At 58.2% G+C, this 19,553-nt stretch overlaps 1 pseudogene; it reads left to right on the top strand.

Moving 5' to 3' along the window:
* Window positions 1-19,553, top strand: part of LOC130024577 (vacuolar protein sorting-associated protein 33A-like) — a 174,966-nt pseudogene that overhangs the window by 86,900 nt on the left and 68,513 nt on the right.

Below are 19,553 nucleotides of genomic sequence, written 5' to 3'. Positions count from 1 at the left end.
CAATTTTTTTTGTGCTTGGGTTTCAATTATACAATGATCAGATACCCATCCCTCCACCAGTGTCCGTTTTTCACCACCATGGATAATATCCCTCCCACCCCCATCCCCCCATCCCCCCCCTGCCTCTGTGGCAGGACAATCCCCTGTGTTCTCTCTCTCCGTTTGGGTGTTGTGGTCTGCAAAAGAGGCATTGAGTGGCAAACATGTTCAGTCCATAGTCTACTTTCGACATGCATCTCCCCTCCTGGGAGGATCCTCCAAACATCCTTTATTTGGTGCTCCCTTCTCTATCTGAACTGCCCTTTCCTCTAGGATACCCGGCTGGCCTCTAAGTTATGGAGTAATCCTCCTGGTGCTGATCTCAGCTATTCTTGGGTATTAATCTCATGCTTTGTTACTTTATATCCCCCAGATGAATGCAATCTTTCTATGTCTATCCCTCTCTTTCTGACTCATTTCGCTTAGCATGATGCTTTCCATATTGTACCACTTGTATGTAAATTTCATGACTTCATCTTTTCTAACAGCTACATAGTACTCCATTGTGTAGATGTACCAAAGTTTCTTTAACCAGTCATCTGTTCTTGGGCATTCAGGTTTCTTCCAGTTTCTGGCTATTGTAAAGAGTGCTGCAATGAACAAACAAGTGCAGATGTCACTTTGACTATACATTTTTGCTTCTCTGGGATATATTCCCAGGAGTGGTATTGCTGGGTCAAATGGGAGCTCAATTTCTAATTTTTTGAGAATTGTCCATACTGTTGTCCAGAAGGGCTGAACCAGTGGACATTCCCACCAACAGTGAAGGAGTTTCCCTTTCTCGCCACATCCACGCCAGCATTGGTTGCTTTTGTTCTTTTGAGTGTGGGCCAGTCTCTGAGGTGTGAGATGGTATCTCATTGTGGTTTTGATCTGCATCTCTCTGATGATTAATGATGTAGAGCATTTTCTCATGTGCTTTTTTGAGGCAAATGATTTCTAACTAACTCTTCTCTACATTGATTACATTCATTATTTCGACAAAAGATGCACCATGATTGCTTAGAATTTACCCCCCAACAATCAGAATGGCTGAAATGGCATTGTGAAATACATTGTTTTCTATATAAGGTTCGGAGTTCCGGGGCTGGAGAGATAGCACAGCGGGTAGGGCGTTTGCCTTTCACGTGGCCAACCCGGGTTCGAGTCCCAGCATCCATATGGTCCCCTGAGCAATGCCAGGAGTAACTCCTGAGTGCAGAGCCAGGAGTAACCCCTGTGAGTGCAGAGCCAGGAATAACCCTTGTGCATCGCCAGGTGTGACCCAAAAAGCAAAAAAAAAAAAAAAAAGTTTGGAGTTCCTCCCCTCCAAGTTTTGCTGAGCAAGCAGAAGGAAAGCAAAGAGCTTGGGCCCAGTGGTTGATGCAGATTGCTGGGCCAGGCCGTCGATCAAGGGAGATTTGGGGATCTCTGGGACCCATCCTCGGGCCCAGTGCTCTCCGGGGCCCCTAGCTTGGTCGTGTCCTACGAGTTGGGGGCGAGCCTGGCCTTTGGGCTCGCGTTGTGTTTGGACGGGCAGGTGGGGTGTTCAGGGCCCAGCTGCTGACACCTGATCCTGCCCTGGCCAGGTGGGAGGACGGAGATTGGCGGCTGGCCCCTGAGATGCCCAAGATAACCAGACAAGGAGATAACCAGAGTCAATCCCAGTCGAGTTGGGTGATAGGCTGAGATGACGCACCGAGCCGCTGAGGCAGATCCTATCTGGAGACACTCGGGCACCTTGATCGCAGGCAGGCCTTACCTGGCGGGGGGCGGGGGCGAGTGGGCACCAACCTCGGCGTTTCCGTAGCTCGGAGCTTCCGTGCCCTTCGGCTTGCTCTGCTGTAGTTTTGTTTTTGGGTCACACCTGGACGTGCTCCGGGGTCACTCTTGGCTCTGCACTCAGGACTTACTCCTGGAGGTGCTCGGGGGTCCCTATGGGATGCCGGGATTGAACCCGGGTCAGTTGTGTGCAAGGCAAATGCCCTCCCCGCTGTACTAGACTTCTGGCCCCAAGGCCCAAAACGTAAAGAAAAATCCTTGCTGGGGTTTCCCTGTCCCTGACGTCCTGTCAGCCTCGTGGGTCTGCACACGGCTTGTGGGACTGCCTCGAGTGGCCAGTGACAAGGGCGCCCGCGTGTCCTCCTGCTCCCCAGGGCTGCTCTCTGCCCAGTGCTCCTGGCCCTGCAGCCCTCAACTCCTGCCCTGTGTTCACTCCTCCTTTCTGTGGTGTCCCCCTCTTCTCTCGGTGGCCCTCCCCCTGGGGTCACCCCCCTTCCTGCGTGGTGCTGGGACAGCAGAGCTGCCGGGTTTGTGCCGGCTTTGTGCCAGGTGCACGGTTGACCCCGGGGGCTTGGATTCAGGACCTCCTGCTTGTGAGGCAGTGCTCATAACTCCCTCTTGTACATTCCTCCCCTCCAAGCTGAAGGAACGGACTTGACCCACGTTCAGGCTCACACTTCTGCTTCCTGCCGAATCACTGCCGGCCGCTAGCAGGCCAGGACCCGTGTGCCACGCCTGTGTGAAGCAGGGACGTTCCAGGGCGTGAGCCTGCTAGCGTCTTTGTCATGGACACACGTGGTCCCATCACAGGATTTAGGGTCAGGGTCCAAACACAGGAGCATGGGGGTGGGGGGGTGGGGGCTTGTTCAGGCCGGAGACTCTACTAGGCTCACACACAGCATTGAGTGCTCAAGTCTCAGGGAGACAGTGAGGCTCAAACACATTTTCTTTTGCGCTGTTTTTTTCTCTTTTTTTTTTTTTTGGCTTTTTGGGTCACACTCAGTGATGCTCAGTGTTGCCTACTGACCAAGTAAAAGAATGCTTGATTTTTCATTCCCCCTTTGTCCTGCTCAAAGCTGGGCAACTTCCCAGTACAGGAGGTTTCAGTTTGGGGAAAATGCACCCTCGTAAATGATTTGTAAATGGTGTATGAGGAACAGCACAATCTTTGCAGTTATGTCAAAGCTATTTCAAAGCAGGTCGTTCTGACCAATAGCATTATGCAGAAAGGGACACCAGGTGGCTGACCAACAGTGCATGGCTCTGCTCATTGTCCCATCCACTTTCCCACGTCCCATCCCCTTTCCTTCTTTTGGGTGGGCTGTGGAAACATACTTAAGTCTGTACTTATGCTCTGAATAAACGCACGCATTCATGCCATCTCCTGAATGACGAACCCTGTGTGACTCGAGTGCTGATTTCACCCTGACGGCCTTCCCCTGGCTCGGCCCCGCAGCGCCGGACGTGGCACTCAGGAATTACTCCTGGCAGTGCTCAGGACTGGTGATCGAATCTTGGTCAGCCGTGAGCAAGGCAAACCCCTCCCCACTGTGCTCTCATTCCAGCCCCTCCTTTTGCATCTTTTTGTGTTTTTTCAAAATTGATTGATTTCCAAGTAGCGTTTGCTGGCCCTGATGTTCTCTGCAGAGTCCCTTGTTGCACACTGTGTTTCGTGGGCACCTTGACATGAAGACTTGGCGCTTACCTGGTGCATGGCTGACCCCATAGGTCCCCTGAGCACCGCCAGGAGTGATTCCCGAGTGCAGACCCAGGAGTAACCCTGAGCACTGCCGAGTGTCCCAAAAAACAAAAGGAAAGAAAGAAAATACGTATCCTTGCCTGGAAGGGTAGCCCAGGGCCAAGGAGCCTGCCTTGCCTGTGGCTGACCCCACCCCACCTGTACGTCCCTCCCCACCCAGGTCCTGCCAGGATGAGCTCCCATGACTGGATCAGAGTCAGCCCTGAGCACCGTCAGATGTCCCGTCCTCAGCCCCCAGGTTAGGTCACTCCGCCATCCCCACCTCCCCCCCACTCCCCGGTTCCCGCTCACTCATCCTCGAGGGGACTCGCACTCATTCAGCTTGTGCTCCCATCCGGAGCAGGCCAGGCCATACTCCTCTGTACAGCTCTCAGGCCTTAGTGGGCTGGGCCACTCCCTGGCCACGGTGCGGCCGGTGTTGCTCACAGCACTGGGGTCACAGAGAGCAGGGCTGTCAGGGTCGAACTCAGGGCCTCTGCCCTGTCGCTCTGCCCCCCCCGCTCGCCCCCCCCACCCCGGCTCACAGATTTCCTGGCCCGGCTCCTGAGGAGGGCCCTGGGCAGGGTCACTGGGTCCAGGTTCCACTCGCGGGATGCTGAATGACCTCAGTTGGAGATCTGTAACTGACAAACATTTGTCAAAAGTTTTCTGAAACCACTTTCACAGGGCCCGGGGATCCAGAACTGGGCCCCGCAGGGACCAGAGGCTCGTTGGCCATGTAGTGCTGACGTCTGCCGGGCAGCCCTCCGGAGCCTCAGCCAGACACTGACATCACGAAGGGTGGCGCCTGCCCCTTTAAGAATGGCCCATGATGCCCTCCTCCTTGCTGAATTCTAGTTCTACCTCAGAACATTCTAGACTCCAACTGCCATTTTCAGTCTCTCCACGAGACTGGCACGAGCCTGTTTGGCAGAGCTCAGTACTGCAGCTGCGAGTGCAGTGTTGCACAGGTGAATCTGAGTTTCTGGGCTTTCTGCCCGCGTGCGGGCAGCTTTTTTCTCTAACAGTTCTTTAGTGTATGATAGTTTTTAATCTTTAGTTAGTTTAAGTTTTTTTACTAGTTATATATATATTTTTGGGTGGGGTGGGGGCGGGGTGGGGTGGGGTGGCCATATCTGGCTGTGCCCAGGGGTGACCTGGCCGGCTAACGTCCCTGTGCTGACGGAGATCGAGCCCAGGACAACTGGATATAAGGCAAGCGCCCTCCCCACTGTCCTGCCTCTCTGCCCCTTGCGGACTTCTCTATTGAAATATGGAATGACTGTGAAGTCAGTGGGCCCTCATGGGGGGCTGATGAGAAGCAGAGGAGAAGATATCACTCCCCCGGGACTGGCTGGAGCGCTGGCACTGCTGAGTGCAATGAGCCCCGCCAGCCCCACGACGCCCACTAGGCCTTCCCGGGGTCTTGGGCCGGAGTGAGGGGTTGCCCTTTTCAGGGAAAGGGAGTCGATCCTCGACCTCCACAGGCCCCCGGGCCTTTGTCCTCCTCGCAGAAAAGCATTTCAGGAGATGAGCATGAAGCAGAAACATTTTATTTGGAGGCCTTTAGGAAGGGGAAGGAGGGAGGGAGTAACACGCTCGAGAGAGAGTGCGGCTTCTCCAGAGGTGCAGAAAGCCACTGAACATGTTATGTTGCTAGGTTGCATTGGGTCTGAAAGTCCACACCTCTGGAGGGGAGAAGCCTGTGACATGATGGACCTCATAGGCAAGAGCAGTACCTGGGCTCGGGCACACATGAGCGCCCTCCCTTAGTTCAAGGTGGCTAATCTAGGGATTTCCCCAGGCTGCCCCTGGTGGGATTTTATAGCTACCTAGAGTCCGTTGCTAGGGTGGTTGCCAAGGGGGTAGAGTTGAGTGGTCCAGGGTCCTCTTAGAAATTCCTTTCCTGCCCTTTGTTCCTATTCCCTCGGGGGGTCCAGCCTGCTCAGGGCCTCATAATGTGGGTTAATTTTGACAAGACCTTGGGTCCTGTGCACTCAGGTAGTCTTTTGGTGGCCATGAAGCTTTTGTTGACTTTCTCGGAGTTCCATCGCCATGGGGACGCTTCCCCCATCTACCTGTGTGCCTCAGTTCTGTGGGTTAAGAAATGGAGTTAATACTGGCTTGTGGTTATCCAACCTGTGCAGCGTCACAAGGAATGAAGGAAACGCCGAAAACTCCTTCGCTCCCCTTTGGCACAATTTTTTTTTTCTATTTGGGTCACACCTGGTGATGCACAGTGTTTACTCCTGGGTCTGCACTCGGGAATCACTCCTGGCAGTGCTTAGAGGACCATATGGGATGCTGGGAATCGAACCTGGGTCGGTCGCGTGCAAGGCAAATGCCCTTCCCACTGTGCTATCGCTCTCCAGCCCCCCTTTGGCGCAGTATTGCTGGGCTCTTTTCCCTGGCAGTTCTCAGCCCATAGAAAAAAGTGTGCCTGTTGCTTGCCTTAGCTTCTACGTGTAACCCCGGGCCTCTCACACATGTACATACGCACACACGCACACACAAGACCAGCCATCACTGCTGAGTCGCCTGCCGGCTCGTCAGTGTCTGGACGGGGAGGTGGTCAGTGACACTCGCGGTGCTCAGGGATGATTTCTGGCTCCTGAATGTGTTTGGTGGTGGGAGTGATGGCAGGGAGGGCGTGAGGGTCAGCTGCCCGCAGGGCTAGTACCTGTCCCCTCTGCTCTCTTGCCCCGAATCGGCAGTTGTTTGTTTGTCTGTTTGGGATTGAGTTTTTGCGCAGGAATGATACTTGGTTGGCTCAGGGGGCTGTGCGGGAGACTGGGGGTCGCACTCGGGGTGGCGAGTGCCAGACTGGCAGCTCTCTGGGCTCCGGAAGCTGCTGTGGTCGCTCCCCTGAGACAGACTCTCTCCTCTGCTCTTCAGAGATTTAGTCCTGAGAACGAGTGTGCCTCAGAAGGCCCCACAGTGGGCTCGATGGTCGGGGCCTGGTAGTGGCCGCGGCAGCGTCTGACCGCCTGACCATGAGTCTGCTGAGGCCCAGAGGGCTGAAGGCCCCCACCAAGATCCTCAAGCATGGGAGCTGGGCCCTGAAGGCACCCTCGGCCGGTAAGTGCGCTCAGCCCAGGCCAACGGAGACTCATTCCCACCCGGGAACCCCATCCCGAGTCCTCGCCCGGGAAGGGCTCCCTGAGCTGTAGACACGTCCGTGGCTCTGGGGACAGCTCTCACACACGAGTGTCACGTTCTGTGAGTTTAGTGTCACGGCAACCAATGACAGCTGAGGCGACCAACACGCTCCCTTCTAACTGCTAGCTCCCTTGCCCAGACTTGGGGACAGGCTTAGGGAGGTGGACTCACCTGGACTAGAGGGCCTCATTGCCGGCCAAAGCCACAGTACAGTGGGGAGGGCAACTGGCACCCCATGTGACTCTCAACCCTCAACCTCACCATGAGTAACCCTGAACGGAGAACCAGAAATAGGCCCTGAGCATTGGCTGGGTTGCTCCCCACCCAAAAGAAAAAGAAGATGGGCCAGTGGACACAGCAGAAATAAGACACTGGGTTCGAGCTTTCACCTGGCTTGGTCCGTAGTATCACGGGGTGTACCCAAAGATTTCCCCTAAGCTGCCCAAAGTATGACTGCGGCCTGGGATGCAGCGGTAGGTGAGCACGTCCGCTTCACGGCTTCGCCACAAGCAGCCCCCGTCATTGGCTGGGAGTAGCCACGAGCACTGCTGGGTGTCCCTCTCCCCCAACCACACTTTAACTGGACCTGCACAGGCCCTTCCTGTCCCTTCTGACCCTTTTGACCCTTTCTGCTCTTCCAGCGGCTGCTCCCGTTGAGAAGACCGTGCCTGGGGAGAAAACCCCCAGCGCCCCCTCCTCGGAGATGCAGGAGGAGTTTGTGGGCGACTTCCAGGTCGGGGAACGAGTCTGGGTGAACGGGAACAAGCCTGGATTCATCCAGTTCCTCGGGGAGACCCAGTTTGCCCCTGGTCAGTGGGCCGGGATCGTCTTGGACGAGCCCATCGGCAAGAACGACGGCTCGGTGGCGGGTGTGCGCTACTTCCAGTGCGAGCCGCTGAATGGCATCTTCACCCGGCCGTCCAAGCTGAGTAGGAGCTTGCAGGCCGACGATGAGACCAACTGCCGGCAGCCAGCGCCTGCCGCCTGGGTCACCCCGCCCCTGTCGGCCTCCCCGGCCCTTGCCGGCACCGCAAAGGTGCCCCAGTCCCCCGCGATGGAGGCACCGGCCACCCCTCACATCAGCAGCCTGACCAGGACGGCCAGCGAGTCCATCTCCAACATCTCTGAGGCCGGCTCCCTCAAGAAAGGGGAGCGGGAGCTGAAGCCCGGGGACCAGGTGCTGGTGAGTGCCAAGGGCAGCAGTCGCGGGTGGCTGTCCATTCGCCTGTCTGGTTCATCAGCTCCTCCAGACTCGTGGTTTGGGTGGAAGCACGAGCAGCCGGGACGCCTGGTCCTGCAGTTTCCAGCGTGATGGATGCGTGCGGGGATGCTGCCAGTTTTACCAGTTTAGCCAAAACAGGGTGGAGGGGTCATGCCGTGGGGAGGGGTCATGCTTTGCACGCCTCTGACCCGGGGTTTAAGTCTTGGTCCCATGTACAGTCCCCCAATCACATCCCAGAGTGATCCGTGAGCACCAAGCCAAGAGTAAGCCCTGAGCACTCTGAATGTGACTCAAAAACAAAACCAATGAACAAAGTTGGAAATCGGTTCTATTTCTCTGGTTTTCGATGTTTTTGCTTGGGGCGTCACAGGGTGGTCGCACACAAAGCCAGTGCCCTTCCCCCGGTGCTCCAGCCCTGTTTGTCAGCATTCCTGTCAGTGTCCAGCGCTGTGATTCTGTTTTGCTCTGTGTCCCGGGAGCCAAGCGTCAAGCCAAGGCATAGTGAAGGAGAACTGGAAAATCGAACTCTGCTAAGATACGAGAACAGTCATTTTCCTTTAGCTGGTTTCTGGCTTAATTGTTCTCCAGCGGTGGGGTTGCCAGTGCTCCGCTCCCACACCCAAGGGGCAGCGACCCCCTCGCCACACCAGGTGGCTGGCCTGGGTCAGAGATTCCCGGGGGTGTGGTCAGCCAGGCCACCTGTGACAGCGAGTGGGTGTGAATGCCGCTGCCTTGCATGGACACTGAGCAGCAGCGTCTGCTCACCCTGTAGGGGTTGCGGGGGGAAATGGCACTTTGACCTTTGGGGTTTCTTCAGGAAATCCCGACTCTGAAGCCAGAATGTTCGTTTGCGGGGGTGGGGGCACTGTGCGCAGTTCAGGGTGCCTGACCCACGTCCCTCCATCCCTCTGGCAGGTGGGAGGCATGGAGGCCGGTGTGGTGCGCTTCCTCGGGGAGACGGACTTCGCCAAGGGGGATTGGTGCGGCATAGAGCTGGACAAGCCACTGGGCAAGAACGATGGTGCCGTGGCCGGAACGAGGTGGGTCCCCCTGCCCCCCCAGACAGCCTGGGGCCATGCACGGTGCCCGGGAGGCGCTGAGGGGACTGCAGGCCACTTCACTTGGTTCTTAGGCGGGGCCACTTCCAGTGGCACTCGGGGACCCTGCAGGGATGTGGGTACAGCCTGGGGCCCCCATATGCAGCTGTGCTCGGGCCGCAGGAACCCCCCGGGCCTGCTGTCACCCTTCAGATGCCGGGGAGGCTGCTTGGAATCGCCCTTGGTTTGCGTGGTTGGGGTGGGCGGCATGCGAGCGAGTGTGGGTGTGAATGTATGAGGGAGTGTGTATGTGAGCGTGTGAGTGTGGGGCTGTGAGAGTGTTGGTGGGGGCGTGGGCATGAGAGTGTTGGTGGGGGTGTGAGCGTGTTTGTGGGGGAATGAGAGCGTGTCAGTGTTGGTTTGAGAGCGTGCAAGTGTTGGTTGGGGTGTGCGTGTGTGTTACTGTGGGGCTGTGGGTGTGTGGAAGTGTTGGTTGGGGTGTGAGTGTGTGTGGGTGTGGGAGTGTCGGTGGGGTGTGAGTGTGAGTGTGTGTTGGTTTGGGTGTGAGTATGTGTGTTTCTGGGGAGTGAGTGTGTGTGAGTGTGGGGCTGTGGACATGTGGGAGTGTCTGTTGGGATGTGAGTGTGTGTGTTTGATGGGGTGGGAGTGTGAGAGTATGGGAGTGTTGGTTGGGGTGTGAGTGTGTTTGTTGGGCTGTGAGAATGTGGAAGTGTGGGAGTGTTGGTTGGGGTGTGAGTGTAAGTGTGTGTTGGTTGTGGTGTTTATGTGTGGGAGTGTTGGTTGGGGTGTGTGTGTGTTTGTTAGGTTGTGAGTGTGTGTGAGTGTGGGCTGGTGGAGGGTATGATGTTTGTTGGGGAGTGAGTGTGAGTGTGGCGTCGTGGAAATGTGGGAGTGTTGGTTGGGGTGTGAGTGTGAGTGTGTTTGTTGGGGTGGGAGTGTGAGAGTGTGGGAGTGTTGTTTGGGGTGCGTGTGTGAGTGTGTTTGTTGGGGTGTGAGTGTGTGGGCATGTGGGGCTGTGGGAGCGTGTTCGTTTGTGGGGGTGTGAGACTGTGGGACTCAGTGGACTTCTGGGTCGGCGCTTGTGTCTCTTGCCGAAGGTGTTTTTGTCCCCCCCTCCTCGTTGTCCGCAGGTACTTCCAGTGTCAGCCCAAGTATGGCTTGTTTGCTCCCATTCACAAAGTCACCAAGATCGGCTTCCCGTCCACGACGCCGGCCAAGGGCAAGGTGGCCGCCGTGAGGCGTGTGATGGCCACCACCCCCGCCAGCCTGAAGCGCAGCCCTTCGGCCTCCTCGTTCAGCTCCGTCAGCTCCGGGGCCTCATTCGAGAGCAGCAGATCCGGCCGCACGGGACTAGTAAGCAGCCCCCTACCACTGCGGGGTGCTCGGGCCCCCACAGACTCCCACAGCCCCAGGGGCGAGAGGCGGAGCAGGAGCACGTGGGCTGAGCAGCTCCGGGTGGCAGGCGAGTGGCTTCCCAGCCACCACCAGTGACAGGAGCAGGGATGGGCCTTTCCTGGGGTGCTCAGGGCTCCTCTCTGGCCTCAGGCCACCTTAGGGATGAAGTGGGGTAGCTGAAGGGGGCGCCTGAGGGTCAGAGCAGGGCCCAGAGACTCTGGGGAACGCTTGGCCCTTCATCTTGCTTCTTTGCTCTCTCCGTCTCTCCCTGCTCCCTCCTGTCCCTCTGCACCGCTGTCCACATGCAGAGTGGCCTCGACTTCTGTCCATTGTGGTGCCGCAATTCAAAGCTGGGGCCTCGTGGCTTCTCCCCTCACGTCTATCTGAGTCATAAACACTAAAGTGTGTCTGAATATGCAAGGGTGCCCTGAGATATTGTCCACAGGGAAACGGGCCCACGATGGAGAGGCTGTCCCGGGGGGCTGGCTTTGCTGGGGGCTGCGCTTCCTGCCGCCGCCTCTGCTCCGTGCATTGACCCTCGATGCGGAAGAGGAGGGAGTGAGTGTGTGTGCAACGGAAGATACAAAACAGATGACACGGGAACGGGAGCCAGGAGGCCACGTGCCGTGGGCACAGGCCTGGGGCCAGTCCTGTCTTGCTCGACCACCACCAGGTTTCCCTGCCCCACGTGCATCCTCACGTCCGACTCCTCCTTTCCTTCGCCTCACCATTTAGGAGGAGAGCAGACTCAGAAGCCCCTCTCCTTCCCTCGCGAGCCAGCACATTTGTGGAATTTGGTTTTGTTTTTCTGCTTGACTGTGGGCCATACCCTACAGTGCTTCAAGGGGCTGTTTGCAGTGCTGGGGTTTTGCCGGTGCCTCCCACCTCCAAGCAAGAGCCCTACGCCTGAGCTGTATCTCCAGCCTCCCCCCGCTATCTTGTTTTGTTCTGTTTTGGGGTGACACTTGGCAGAGCTCAGGGCTTTCTCCCACCTCTGTGCTCGGGATTATTCCTGGCGGGCCTCCGGGATTGAGCCTGGGCAGCGCTGGGGCTTCGCTCTCCAGCTCTTTGGCCCCTGCCTTGCATATCTTTATGCAGGGTGGAGCTCACTCCTAAACTGAACATCACCGTTAGCGTCTATGACAGGAATATAGAAAGATTCTGTGTGACTTCACGGAAGTATACCTCGACAACATAATTCCATAAGTGCACACACAAGCGTTCATACACACAGTCACTCATACATGTACACGTAGTGCATACCGTATATACACAGGCTTATGGGTATACACACACAGGCACATACATGCATAAACGCAACGCGCGCATGCACACAGGTGCGTGTAGATATGCCCACCGGAACATACATGCACGCATACATACATGCACACGGGTCCGTGCGTGCCCTGTGGAGGCCTCCCTGTTCGTCTGTTGGCTGAGTTGCTCTTCTGAGGTACCAGGCTCCCACAGAAGGCCTGGCCTTGCTGGGATGGAGCCTGGGGCCTCACAAACCACGCGCAGGGCAGAGGCTTTGGCATCAGCATCCTGAGTTCAGCTCGTGGCCCCGACCTTGCCCAGCCCCTCAGCACGCGCCTCCCCCCATGCTAGGGGTGCTGCTTTGTCCCTGCTCCGGCGCATGAACCTCACAGTCTCGTCTCCATAGTTGGCTGAAAGAAGCCCATCGCTCCTGTGCTGGTTTCCTCAGGGAGCTGTCTCGGGCCCAGGAAGCGCGTGCGTCTGGCCTGCCCCACCTGCTCAGGCCAGGAGGCTCAGGGAACACCGCCGCCCGCCTTTCTTAGTTTTTATTTTTGCTCTTTGGGGTTCACCTGGCAGTGCTCAGGGACTCCAAGCGTGGTGCTTGGGGGCTGCTCCCGGTGGAGGGGGGTTGAGCCCGGGTCTTGGTGTTAGACCCCCAAGGCTGGCAAGCTCTTCCCAGCCACCCCTTGAAATCCGAGTTGACTGCAGTTCCCGGGAGCACTGCACATGGCTGGCCCGAGAGCTCGTGTGCTCCTAGAAATTTTAGTTATTATTTGGTTTTGGGGCCACACCCAGGGGTGCTCAGGGCTTATTCCTGGCTCTCTGCTTGGGGGGTAGGGTCACTCCTGATGGTGCTGGATCTTGAACCTCTGCAAGCACCTTCCCCCACCCCCCCCAACAGACCCTTTGGCCCTGGGGAGGGCATTGAATCGGACCAGATATACTTTAAGTGTATCGGGAAATCACGGCCAGGTCCTTACGCACAGGCAAGGATGATCCCGCTCTCCGGACAGAACCAGGTGGCTCGAGAGCTCCCAGCAGGCAAAGCAGCAGTGGACAGCCTGGGCCCTACTGGGCCCGTCGGTCAGGAGGCGTTTGGCAGCAGCTCAGATGATGCGGGGAAGCGGCAAGAGAACCTGCGACTGGACCGCAGCAGGGCGATGGAACAGGGATGGCCGGGCAGAAGGAGCGGAAGTCCTGGCCATCGCCGCTGCAGCCCCCGCCACCATGTGCCCGAAGAATGAAGATCAGGTCCCGCCTTGTCCCCTCCTGCAGGGGCCGTTGTGCAGAGAGGGATCTGGGTCTGCAGAGCGACCATGAGCAACCACGAGCCCAGGATAGAACGGACAGGACCCCCGGTCCCCGCAGCCCTTCAGCCCACTCCCCTCCCCTCCTCACTGTCTTTGCCTCTTCTCTCCTTCCCTTTGTGCTTGGTCTTTCCCTGAGCTGCCCTTTCTGTCCTGCTCGCTGGGCGTGAGCCCTCACACATTCGAACCCACCACTTTTTCCTTTTTTTTCCCCTGGACTTTGGCCATGCCCCAGCAATACTCAGGACTTACTCTGGACTCTGCACTCAGGAGTCACTCCTGGTGGGCTCGGGACCCTCTGGGGTGGGTACCTGTTATCCAGCTCGGGTCAGTGGCGTGCAAGGCCAGCGCCTTTCCCGCAACTTTATCATTCTAGCCTCTCATCTTCCATTTTCGAAGGCAGATGGCACAGGGGTCTTTTATAGGGTCACACCCAGTGACCCCCAGGGGCACGGGGCCATTCCCAGAGACAAGAGTCTCTGGTTACTGCTATTCAGGCATGGGGCGGGTGCCCGGGAGAGCGAGGTGAGCTGGAAGGAAGTGGAAGAGAGAAGGGACAGGCTGCCCAGGGAGACACTGACGGACCTGCAAGGCTGAAGATGCTAGAGCTGGCCTCAAGATCAAGCCAAGGGCTCATCCTTAAGGAAGCTCAGGCCAGAGCGGGCTGTGGAGGGGGCTGCCTCCGGCTCTGCAGAAGAGTCTCTGGATTCCCACGAGGCCCGAGGTCAGTGGAGCCCAGGTCCCGTCCAAGGATCTTCGGGAAGGTTTCATGACGTTTCTGCTGAGAGTCGCTGGCCCATATGCAAGGATGCAGCACTGCTCCATGTGCTTTGCCGAGGATCACCGCGAGCATGCCCGTGTCGGCCGGCCCCATCCCCTTCACGTCTCTTTTTCCTTTGCAGTTGCCGGAAACCTCCTCCCGCTACGCCCACAAGATCTCTGGCACCACCGCCCTCCAGTAGGCGCTGAAGGAGAAGCAGCAGCACATTGAGAAGCTGCTGGCCGAGCAGGACCTAGAGCGGGCAGAGGTGGCCAAGGCCACGAGCCACATGGGGGAGATAGAGCAGGAGCTGGCCCTGGCCGGAACGGGCACGACCAGGTGACGTCTGTGCAGACGGCAGTGCCGGGGCCGAGAGACGCCTGCGGTAGAGGCTGGGTGCGAGCTTGGTGCAGGCGGTGCAGGCAGAGGCCGTGGGTCCCCGTCTGCCATCGTTGCGGTGGCGTCCGGCGCGTGGTTTGATCGCATGCCCCTTCTGCTCGCCCTGTGGGGGTTTAGGGAGTGCCGAGTTGTCCGCGCCGGTGCTTTCGTGGTGTGGTTCCCTCTGGCCTTCCAGAAATGCCGTAGCTTAGGTGGGAGATGCATTCAGCTTGCCGTGGTGACAGGTGGCGATGTCAGCCCACAGAGGGCTGTTGGGGGCGGGCGAGGCCACTCACGCCCCGTTGCCTCTACAGCACGTCCTGGAGCTGGAGGCCAAGAACGACGAGCTGCGGGCCATGCTGGAAGCGACCGACTGGGAGAAGGTGGAGCTGCTGAACCAGCTGGAGGAGCAGAAGAGGTGAGGCCGTGCCCGGAGCCGGGGGCTCCCTCGGGTGGGGCACTTTCCTTTTAGGGCAGTGAGAACCAGAAACCAACGGGTGCCCAGTCCTGAGCGCGGCCTCACCGGGAGGGCTGGGGGGGGGGGGAGCTCAGTGGAGCCAAGCCACCCCCGGCCCTCCCTGCTGTGTCCAGGTGGCCTGGTATTCAGGAGGCCTGTGCTGAGTGGCAAGGAACTGTCCTAACCCAGTGGGGCCCTGTGGGAGTCCCTGTGGTTAAGTCCCAGGCGGGAGGAAACCCACAGTACTCATGGGGCACGACAGCAGACAGACAGGGCTCAGGCTAGGCTGCAGACAGACGGACGTGGTGCTCAGGCCGGGGTGCAGACAGACAGACATGGGGCTCAGGCCAGGCTGCAGACAGACGGACGCGGGGCTGAGGCCTGGCTGCAGACAGATGGACACGGGGTGCTGGCCGAGACAGCCTTTTCAGATGGGCTCCCGGCAGTGTGGTGCCCAGGGGCACTGCCAGTGCCTGGCTCAGCCCCTCAGCTCCACATGCTGACTGGACAGTCACTGGGAGCCCCTCCCCCCCGCCCCCCGCCCCCGAGTCCTTGGCTGCTTCTCCCCCAGGGGCTCAGTTGTTGTCCCAATGTGGAGACAGGCGCTGGCTGGGAGGGACTGGCAGGCGCTGCGGGTCAGTTTTTAACCACCTCTGTTAGCTGCGAGGCAGAAAGGGTTGATATGACACTGCACCTGGCGTTGGCTCGGCCTAGCTTCCTCCTGTAGCCTGCGGGTCCCACCCAGTGCTCGAAGCTGAGGGGACTCGCTGACTTTCTTTTTTTTCTTTTTGGGTCAACCCAGTGATGCTCAGGGGTTACTCCTGCCTCGGCACTCAGGAATTACTCCAGGCATTGCTCCGGGGTCCATAGTGGTATGCTGGGAATTGAACCCGGGTCAGCCACGTGCAAGACAAATGCCCTGCCTGCTTTACTCTTGCTCTGGCCCAATACGACTCTCTAAGCCCTCCTGTGTGTGGAGCCGGGGGCTGGGTCAGGCGCATCTAGAAGATGGTGGCCCTCATGGGGGGCAGCAGTGACGCCCCTCACAACGTCTCCCTCTCCCCCACAGGAAAGTGGAAGACCTCCAGTTCCGAGTCGAGGAGGAGTCCATCACCAAAGGCGACCTGGAGGTAAAGCCCGGGCAGGTCCCGGAGGCTTGCAGGGTGCAGGCAAGGATGCGGGGCGGCCTGGCCGACCCCGCCGGGACCACTTCTGCTGGAGACTCCGAATCAGACAGGGATACCTGGGGTCATGCACCTGGCAGGGCCCGGCTGACACATCTCTGCTCCTTGGGGCTGGAGGCTGCTCTTGATGAGCGTTTTTCTCTCATTCTGACAGTCGGGTCTATGCCTTTGCCTCAGCTTTGATTTTCAGTCGAGCAGCACAAATCAAATCCATTAGAACCCCATTTTTTGGAAGCTTTTCCTTAAAACAAGAAGAAGCAAAGAGTCAGTTTGGAAAAGAAAAATTTCTATTTCTGCTTCTTTTCCTTCCTGTTTTAAGATCATGGAAATTTTGTTTTCCCACCAGAACGAGGTGAAGTCCCTGCAGGTGGCCTCTGAGAAGCTCGCCAAGGAGAACGAGTGCCTGAGGACCAAGCTGGACCATGCCAACAAGGAGAACGCGGACGTGATCGCCCTGAGGAAGTCCAAGCTGGAGACAGCCATCGCCCCGCACCAACAGGCCATGGGCGAGCCGAAGGCATGCGTGAGCCAGGGCGTGGGCGCCGAGGCGGCCGAGCTGGCCGAGCTCAAGATGCAGATCGAGAGGCTACAGTTCGAGTACCAGCAGGAGGTGGAGAGCCTGAAGGCCCAGCAGGCGGCTGAGCGTGCAGCGCACGCCTCCGAGCTGCAGACGCTCAGGTCGCGGATGTTCAGGACGGCCCAGGAGCAGAAGAACAGCCTGGAGGCCGCACGGGCCAACCTCGAGCAGATCGAGGACCAGCACCTGGTGGAGATGGAGGACGCCCTGAACAAGCTGCAGGAGGCGGAGACGAAGGTAAAGCACCTGGACGGGTTGCGGGCCGTGTGTAGTCAGCAAGCCCAGGCCCTGGCCAATGCCACGGCACAGCTGGAGGCCACCCGGCAGAAGCTCTTGCAGCTCGATGGGTTCTGGAAGGCCAGTTCCGAAGGTCAATTGGGAATGGAGAAGTTCAGGCAGCAGCTCCAGGTGGCTGAGCGGCAGATTCAGGAGTTAGAGAATGCAAAGCGGGCCGAGAGCTGCAGGTTGGTACTCGGGCGCCCTCGCCCACTTCCACGCTCGCTCCCTGCATGCTGTGTGTCAGTCTGCTCTCCGCCGTCTTCCGGCTTGGTGCTGACAGGTCTCCCGGTCACGTCCCGTGCTGTTCCCTCTGAGGGGACCGAGAAGGTGTCGGCATGATTCGGGGGTTGTCATTGGTCCCCAGCACCTGGATGCCGTGCTAGCCTTGGCCCCGGCTAATCGGGCCCGTCTGAGGTCTTTCAGAAACAGAGAATTCTTCACGAGGCCAGTGAGAAAACAAGATAGGAGCCCCTAGAGCAAACCTCTGCCCCCCACCTCTTGGGCCCGCTGCATACTCGCCGAGTTCGCCCAGACACTTGGACTCGAGTCAGGCCGCGAGGGTCTTTCCCTGACCTTGCTGACCACCTGCTCGTGTGACGGGCTTTGCCCTCCTCTCCCCGAGGCGCCTCAGTTCCCAGCTGGTGCTCGATGCCTCTGAGCCTCTGAGCTCCCTCAAGGCTGGTGACGTGGCCCATCTTGGTATTTCTCATTGCCAGCCCCTCCGTCCCTGCAGCACAAGCCCCCGCGCAGCCCTGCAGAGATTTCATCCCTTTCAGCCTCTAACAGGTGCTTGGGCCAAGTCCGCCTTCCAGCATGGCCCCCTGCTGGCCACAGGCATGGACTCTCATGGTAGCCCTGACCCTGGGGAAGGACGAGACAGTGAGATCTGGGCCAAGCCGAGGAAGCTGCAGTTCTCACCAAGGACACTCGAGAAATGACCTTTTCCTCCTATAGGATTGTGGTGGCAGGGACGTGCCCTCACCCGCCCCCCGCTCCCCCCGCGCTGGGCACTTTGTTGGAGAAACTTCTCTGTTGGCCAAGATGGAAGGGCTGTGGGTTTTGTAGACAGGACTGACAGACATAACAGAAGGGCCCCGAGATCCCTGGGAGTTCCCTTCAGGACTCAGGACTCCTTGGCTGGCATTCCAGAAACACCAGCTGAAACAAATGGAATCAATTCCTAGGACAGAGCAGGGGATAGCTGACCCACTTGTTCGCATCAAGATGTAACAAACGTCAAGTTCGGGTGACTGCTGTCTAGGGGATTAGAGGTTCCTCATTTTAAATTTCATATTGAAACCCCTCAAACTTTTAAAGTCACAGAAAAGAAACTACAAGAAAGTAAATCTTGGGGGCCGGAGTGATAGTACAGTGGGAAGGGCATTTGCCTTGCACGCGGCCCACGTGGGTTCGATCTCCATCATCCCATAGGGTCACTGTCATTGTCTCTACCCTCCCGTTGTTTATCGATTAGCTCGAGCGGACCCAGTAACGTCTCCATTGTGACACTTGTTACTGTGTTTGTCATATCGAATACATCACGGGGAGCTTGGCAGGCTTGCTGTGCAGGCGAGATACTCTCGGTGAGCTGGCCGGGTTACTGCCAAGGAGAAATTCCTGAGCATTTAGGGTGACCGAAAAAGCCAAAAGAAAAAAAAAGATAACCGTTTCTTCCCTCCCTCCCCTCCATTTCCCTTTCTTCCCTGTTTCCTCCCTCCCTCCTTCCTATCCTTAGCTTCCCTCCTCCCTTGCTTACTTCCTTCTTCCTTGCCAAGCCATGCTCTGGGCTCTGGGGTCCTCCCGCCCAGCAGTAGTGGGGCTTTGCAGCTTGTGGACCGATCTCAGTCTCGCCCAGTGGTGCTGCAGTTCCAACTCGGGCCTGGTGTGTACTCCAGCCCTTTGTGCCGTCTCCCCGCCCCTGGAAAGTCAGTCTTTCTCATAGGCTTTCTTATTTTCTGGTCACGCCAAAGTTAGGTCTAGAAAACGCCTCTGTTTGGGCCGTTTTCAATAACCACTAGACAGTCATCACCAGAACTGCTGGCGCCAAGGTCTTGGCTTCGTGAGCTTCAGGCAATCACGCTCACCTCACGCCTCTGTTCTTCGGGGTTGTGTTGGGTCATGGGCTTCTCATACGTGTTTTCTGTTTTGTTTTCCCCTTCCCGTTCCTGTTTGTCTCCTTGGTCCATTCACTCCATCCTTGTGACTCTGGTAGTCCGATAGCCTGGCCGAAGAGCTGCAGGGGAAGGGGCTAGCGCTTCGTAGTCTTCAGGAGAACTTGAACGAAAGCGGCCGAGCTGAGGGGCCGTGTGTGCGCGCGTGTGTGTGCATGTGTGTTTGTGTGTGCATGCTGGTGAGCAGAGCAGAGGGGCCGTGTGTGTGCGTGTGTGTATGTTTGTGTGTTTGCGTTGTGTGTGTGTGTGTTCGTGTTTGTTCGTGTGTGTGTGTGTGCGCTGGGAGCGGGCAGGGGGCCGGCGGCCGACGGTGGTCCCCGGCTCCCCACAGGAGGAGAAGGTGGACGTGAGCCGCAGCCAGTGCCAGGCTCTACAGGCCGAGCTCGCCAAGGCCAGCGTGGAGATCCAGGGGCAGCACGAGGAGTCGCCGCAGGCCCTTCAGCAGCTGCTGCTGCAGGCGAAGGAGAAGCTGCAGGCGGTGCAGGCGGAGAACGGGAGCCTGCTGCGGGAGGTGGCCGAGCTGAAGACGCAAGCCGACAAGGCCAAGGTGGGTGGGCGCAGGGCAGCGCCGCGGCTGATGGCGGCCGTGGCCCGTGTGTGTGTTGGTGCCCGGCCGCTTTCCACCACGCACCGCAGCCAGGGCTACGTCTCCTCTCTGGACCACCTGCTGGCCCAGTTCTGTGGCCAGCAGCCTCGTGTGCATGCTCAGGTCAGTCCCATTCCGGTAACATGGCCGTCAGCGGTCAGCTGCCCAGCACACACCAGTAGCCTGATGCGGCTCATGGCTGCTGAGCTGGACAGAGAAGATAGC

The sequence above is a fragment of the Sorex fumeus genome, unplaced genomic scaffold (genome assembly GCF_029834395.1).
Source record: "Sorex fumeus unplaced genomic scaffold, SorFum_2.1 ptg000029l, whole genome shotgun sequence".
Taxonomy (NCBI): domain Eukaryota; kingdom Metazoa; phylum Chordata; class Mammalia; order Eulipotyphla; family Soricidae; genus Sorex; species Sorex fumeus.
The sequence above is the reverse complement of the archived record's forward strand: the minus strand, read 5'-3'. Positions and strand labels throughout refer to the sequence as shown.